The sequence below is a fragment of the Triticum dicoccoides genome, chromosome 6B, assembly GCF_002162155.2.
Source record: "Triticum dicoccoides isolate Atlit2015 ecotype Zavitan chromosome 6B, WEW_v2.0, whole genome shotgun sequence".
Classification (NCBI taxonomy): domain Eukaryota; kingdom Viridiplantae; phylum Streptophyta; class Magnoliopsida; order Poales; family Poaceae; genus Triticum; species Triticum dicoccoides.
In genome coordinates, this window is record NC_041391.1 from 714,694,638 (window position 1) to 714,701,610 (window position 6,973).

The window sequence follows — 6,973 nt, forward strand, 5'->3', positions numbered from 1 at the left end:
GAGTAGGTTTGCCCCCCCTAGGGCGCGCCACCCCTTGGGCCGGCCTCCTCCTCCCTCCCTCTTTTATATACGGGGGTAGGGGGGCACCCTAGACACAAGTTGATCATTGAGGTCGTTCCTTAGCCGTGTGCGGTGCCCCCCTCCACGATATTACACCTCGGTCATATTGTAGCGGTGCTTAGGTGAAGCCCTACGACAGGAGAACATCAAGATCGTCACCACGCCGTCGTGCTGACGAAACTCCCCCCCGCGCCTCTGCTGGATCGGAGATCGGGGGTGCGTCATCGAGCTGTACGTGTGTCAAGAACTCGGAGGTGCCGGAGTAACGGTGCTTGGATCGGTTGGACCGGGAGGACGTACGACTACTTCCTCTACGTTGCGTCAACGCTTCCGCTTCGGTCTACGAGGGTACGTAGACAACACTCTCCCCTCTCGTTGCTATGCATCACCATGATCTTGCGTGTGCGTAGGAATTTTTTTGAAATTACTACGTTCCCCAACAGTGGCATCCGAGCCTAGGTTTTATGCGTTGATGTTATATGCACGAGTAGAACACAAGTGAGTTGTGGACGATATAAGTCATACTGCCTACCAGCATGTCATACTTTGGTTCAGCGGTATTGTGAGATGAAGCGGCCCGGACCGACATTACGCGTACGCTTACACGAGACTGGTTTCACCGTTACGAGCACTCGTGCTTAAAGGTGGCTGGCGGGTGTCTGTCTCTCTCACTTTAGTTGAACTGAGTGTGGCTACGCCCGGTCCTTGTGAAGGTTAAAACGGAGTCTATTTGACAAACTATCGTTGTGGTTTTGATGCGTAGGTAAGAACGGTTCTTGCTAAGCCCGTAGCAGCCACGTAAAATTTGCAACAACAAAGTAAAGGACGTCTAACTTGTTTTTGCAGGGCATGTTGTGATGTGATATGGTCAAGACGTGATGCTATATTTTATTGTATGAGATGATCATGTTTTGTAACCGAAGTTATCGGCAACTGGCAGGAGCCATATGGTTGTCGCTTTATTGTATGAAATTTAAACGCCCTGTAATTGCTTTACTTTATCACTAAGCGGTAGCGATAGTCGTAGAAGCAATAGATGGCGTAAACGACAACGATGCTACGATGGAGATCAAGGTGTCGCGCCGGTGACGATGGTGATCACGACGGTGCTTCGGAGATGGAGATCACAAGCACAAGATGATGATGGCCATATCATATCACTTATATTGATTGCATGTGATGTTTATCCTTTATGCATCTTATCTTGCTTTGATTGACGGTAGCATTTTAAGATGATCTCTCACTAATTATCAAGAAGTGTTCTCCCTGAGTATGCACCGTTGCGAAAGTTCTTCGTGCTGAGACACCACGTGATGATCGGGTGTGATAGGCTCTACGTTCAAATACAACGGGTGCAAAACAGTTGCACACGCGGAATACTCAAGTTATACTTGACGAGCCTAGCATATATAGATATGGCCTCGGAACACGGAGACCGAAAGGTCGAGCGTGAATCATATAGTAGATATGATCAACATAGAGATGTTCACCATTGAAACTACTCCATCTCACGTGATGATCGGACATGGTTTAGTTGATTTGGATCATGTGATCACTTAGATGACTAGAGAGATGTCTGTCTAAGTGGGAGTTCTTAAGTAATATGATTAATTGAACTTAAATTTATCATGAACTTAGTACCTGATAGTATTTTGCCTGTCTATGTTTGTTTGTAGATAGATGGCTCGTGCTGTTGTTCCGTTGAATTTTAATGCGTTCCTTGAGAAAGCAAAGTTGAAAGATGATGGTAGCAATTACACGGACTGGGTCCGTAATCTAAGGATTATCCTCATTGCTGCACAGAAGAGTTACGTCCTGGAAGCACCGCTGGGTGCCAGGCCTGCTGCTGATGCAACTGACGACGTTAAGAACGTCTGGCAGAGCAAAGCTGATGACTACTCTATAGTTCAGTGTGCCATGCTTTACGGCTTAGAACCGGGTCTTCAACGACGTTTTGAACGTCATGGAGCATATGAGATGTTCCAAGAGTTGAAGTTAATATTTCAAGCAAATGCCCGGATTGAGAGATATGAAGTCTCCAATAAGTTCTACAGCTGCAAGATGGAGGAGAGTAGTTCTGTCAGTGAGCATATACTCAAAATGTCTGGGTATAATAATCACTTGATTCAACTGGGAGTTAATCTTCCGGATGATAGCGTCATTGACAGAATTCTCCAATCACTGCCACCAAGCTACAAGAGCTTCGTGATAAATTATAATATGCAAGGGATGAACAAGACTATTCCCGAGCTCTTCGCGATGCTGAAAGCCGCGGAGGTAGAAATCAAGAAGGAGCATCAAGTGTTGATGGTCAACAAGACCACTAGTTTCAAGAAGAAGGGCAAAAGGAAGAAGAAGGGGAACTTCAAAAAGAACAGCACGCAAGTTGCTGCTCAAGAGAAGAAACCCAAGTCTGGACCTAAGCCTGAAACTGAGTGCTTCTATTGCAAACAGACTGGACACTGGAAGCGGAACTGCCCCGCGTATTTGGCGGATAAGAAGGATGGCAAAGTGAACAAAGGTATATGTGATATACATGTTATTGATGTGTACCTTACTAATGCTCGCAGTAGCACCTGGGTATTTGATACTGGTTCTGTTGCTAATATTTGCAACTCGAAACAGGGACTACGGATTAAGCGAAGATTAGCTAAGGACGAGGTGACGATGCGCGTGGGAAATGGTTCCAAAGTCGATGTGATCGCGGTCGGCACGCTACCTCTACATCTACCATCAGGATTAGTTTTAGACCTGAATAATTGTTATTTGGTGCCTGCATTGAGCATGAACATTATATCTGGATCTTGTTTGATGCGAGACGGTTATTCATTTAAATCAGAGAATAATGGTTGTTCTATTTATATGAGTAATATCTTTTATGGTCATGCACCCTTGAAGAGTGGTCTATTTTTATTGAATCTCGATAGTAGTGATACACATATTCATAATGTTGAAACCAAAAGATGCAGAGTTGATAATAATAGTGCAACTTATTTGTGGCACTGCCGTTTAGGTCATATCGGTGTAAAACGCATGAAGAAACTCCATACTGATGGACTTCTAGAATCACTTGATTATGAATAACTTGGTACTTGCGAACCGTGCCTCATGGGCAAGATGACTAAAACACCGTTCTCCGGATCTATGGAGAGAGCAACAGATTTGTTGGAAATCATACATACAGATGTATGTGGTCCAATGAATGTTGAGGCTCGTGGCGGATATCGTTATTTTCTCACCTTCACAGATGATTTGAGCAGATACGGGTATATCTACTTAATGAAGCACAAGTCTGAAACATTTGAAAAGTTCAAAGAATTTCAGAGTGAAGTAGAAAATCATCGTAACAAGAAAATAAAGTTTCTACGATCTGATCGTGGAGGAGAATATTTGAGTTACGAGTTTGGTTTACATTTGAAACAATGCGGAATAGTTTCGCAACTCACGCCACCTGGAACACCACAACGAAATGGTGTGTCCGAACGTCGTAATCGTACTTTACTTGATATGGTACGATCTATGATGTCTCTTACCGATTTACCGCTATCGTTTTGGGGTTATGCTTTAGAGACGGCCGCATTCACGTTAAATAGGGCACCATCAAAATCCGTTGAGACGACGCCTTATGAACTGTGGTTTGGCAAGAAACCAAAGTTGTCGTTTCTTAAAGTTTGGGGCTGCGATGCTTATGTGAAGAAACTTCAACCAGATAAGCTTGAACCCAAATCGGAGAAATGTGTCTTCATAGGATACCCAAAGGAGACTATTGGGTACACCTTCTATCACAGATCTGAGGGCAAGATTTTTGTTGCTAAATTCGGATCCTTTCTAGAGAAGGAGTTTCTCTCGAAAGAAGTGAGTGGGAGGAAAGTAGAACTTGATGAGATAACTGTATCTACTCCCTTATTGGAAAGTAGTTCATCACAAGAACCGATTCCTGTGACAACTACACCAATTAGTGAGGAAGCTAATGATATTGATCATGAAACTTCAGATCAAGTTTCTACTAAACCTCGTAGGTCTACCAGAGTAAGATCCGCACCAGAGTGGTACAGCAATCCTATTCTGGAAGTCATGTTACTTGACCATGATGAACCTACGAACTATGAGGAAGCGATGATGATCCCATATTCCGCAAAATGGCTAGAGGCCATGAAATCTGAGATGGGATCCATGTATGAAAACAAAGTATGGACTTTTGTTGACTTGCCCGATGATCCGCAAGCAATTGAGAATAAATGGATCTTTAAGAAGAAGACTGACGCTGATGGTAATGTTACTGTCTACAAAGCTCGACTTGTTGCGAAAGGTTTTCGACAAGTTCAAGGGGTTGACTACGATGAGACTTTCTCACCCGTAGCGATGCTTAAGTCTGTCCGAATCATGTTGGCTATTGCTACATTTCATGATTATGAAATTTGGCAGATGGATGTCAAGACTGCATTCTTGAATGGATTTCTAGAAGAAGAGTTGTATATGATGCAGCCGGAAGGTTTTGTTGATCCAAAAGGTGCTGACAAAGTTTGCAAGCTCCAGCGTTCCATTTATGGACTGGTGCAAGCATCTCGGAGTTGGAATAAACGCTTTGACAGTGTGATCAAAGCATATGGTTTTATACAGACTTTTGAAGAAGCCTGTATTTACAAGAAAGTGAGTGGGAGCTCTGTAGCATTTCTAGTTTTATATGTTGATGACATATTATTAATTGGAAATGATATAGAATTTCTGGATAGCATAAAGGGATACTTGAATAAAAGTTTTTCAATGAAAGACCTCGGTGAAGCTGCTTACATATTGGGCATCAAGATCTATAGAGATAGATCAAGACGCTTAATAGGACTTTCACAAAGCACATACCTTGACAAAATTTTGAAAAAGTTCAAAATGGATCAGGCAAAGAAAGGATTCTTGCCTGTGCTACAAGGTGTGAAGTTGAGTCAAACTCAATGCGCGACCACAGCAGAAGATAGAGAGAAAATGAAAGGTGTTCCCTATGCTTCAGCCATAGGCTCTATCATGTATGCAATGCTGTGTACCAGACCTGACGTATGCTTAGCAATAAGCTTGGCAGGAAGGTACCAAAGTAATCCAGGAGTGGATCACTGGACAGCGGTCAAGAACATCCTGAAATACCTGAAAAGGACTAAGGATATGTTTCTCGTATATGGAGGTGACAAAGAGCTAGTCGTAAATGGTTACGTCGATGCAAGCTTTGACACTGATCCGGACGATTCTAAATCGCAAACCGGATACGTGTTTATATTAAACGGTGGAGCTGTAAGTTGGTGCAGTTCTAAACAAAGCGTCGTGGCGGGATCTACATGTGAAGCGGAGTATATAGCTGCTTCTGAAGCAGCAAATGAAGGAGTCTGGATGAAGGAGTTCATTTCCGATCTAGGTGTCATACCTAGTGCATCGGGAGCAATGAAGATCTTCTGTGACAATACTGGTGCAATTGCCTTGGCAAAGGAATCTAGATTTCACAAGAGGACCAAGCACATCAAGAGACGCTTCAATTCCATTCGGGACCAAGTCCAAGTGGGAGACATAGAGATTTGCAAGATACATACGGATCTGAATGTTGCAGACCCATTGACTAAGCCTCTCTCACGAGCAAAACATGATTAGCACCAAGACTCCATGGGTGTTAGAATCATTACTATGTAATCTAGATTATTGACTCTAGTGCAAGTGGGAGACTGAAGGAAATATGCCCTAGAGGCAATAATAAAGTTATTATTTATTTCCTCATATCATGATAAATGTTTATTATTCATGCTAGAATTGTATTAACCGGAAACATGATACATGTGTGAATACATAGACAAACATATAGTCACTAGTATGCCTCTACTTGACTAGCTCATTAATCAAAGATGGTTATGTTTCCTAACCATGGACATGTGTTGTCATTTTATTAAATGGGATCACATCATTAGGAGAATGATGTGATTGACATGACCCACCCCATTAGCTTAGCACTTGATCGTTTAGTATTCTGCTATTGCTTTCTTCATGACTTATACATGTTCCTGTAACTATGAGAATTATGCAACTCCCGTTTACCGGAGGAACACTTTGGGTACTAGCAAACGTCACAACGTAACTGGGTGATTATAAAGGAGTACTACAGGTGTCTCCGAAAGTACATGTTGAGTTGGCATATTTCGAGATTAGGTTTTGTCACTCCGATTGTCGGACAGGTATCTCTTGGGCCCTCTCGGTAATACTCATCACTTAAGCCTTGCAAGCATTATAACTAATGAGTTAGTTATGAGATGAAGTGTTACAGAACGAGTAAAGAGACTTGCCGGTAATGAGATTGAACTAGGTATTGGATACCGACGATCAAATCTCGGGCAAGTAACATACCGATGACAAAGGGAACAACGTATGTTGTTGTGCGGTTTGACCGATAAAGATCTTCGTAGAATATGTAGGAACCAATATGGGCATCCAGGTCCCGCTATTGGTTATTGACCGGAGACGTGTTTCGTCATGTCTACATTGTTCTCGAACCGTAGGGTCCGCACGCTTAAGGTTTCGATGACAATTATATTATGAGTTTATGTATTTTGATGTACCGAAGGTTGTTCGGAGTCCCGGATGTGATCACGGACATGACGAGGAGTCTCGAAATGGTCGAGACATGAAGATTGATATATTGGACGGATATATTTGGACACCAGAAAAGTTCCGGGAGAGTTTGGGAATATACCGGAGTTCCGGGAGGTTACCGGAACCCCCCCCCCCCCGGTAAGTATATGGGCCTTATTGGGCCCTAGTGGAAGGGAGGGAGAAGGAGCAAGGGAGGGGGCGCGCCCCCCCAAGCCCAATCCGAATTGGGAGGGGGGCCGGCCCCCCCTTTCCTTCTCTCCTCCCCCCTCTTCCTTCCTACTCCTACTCCGAATAG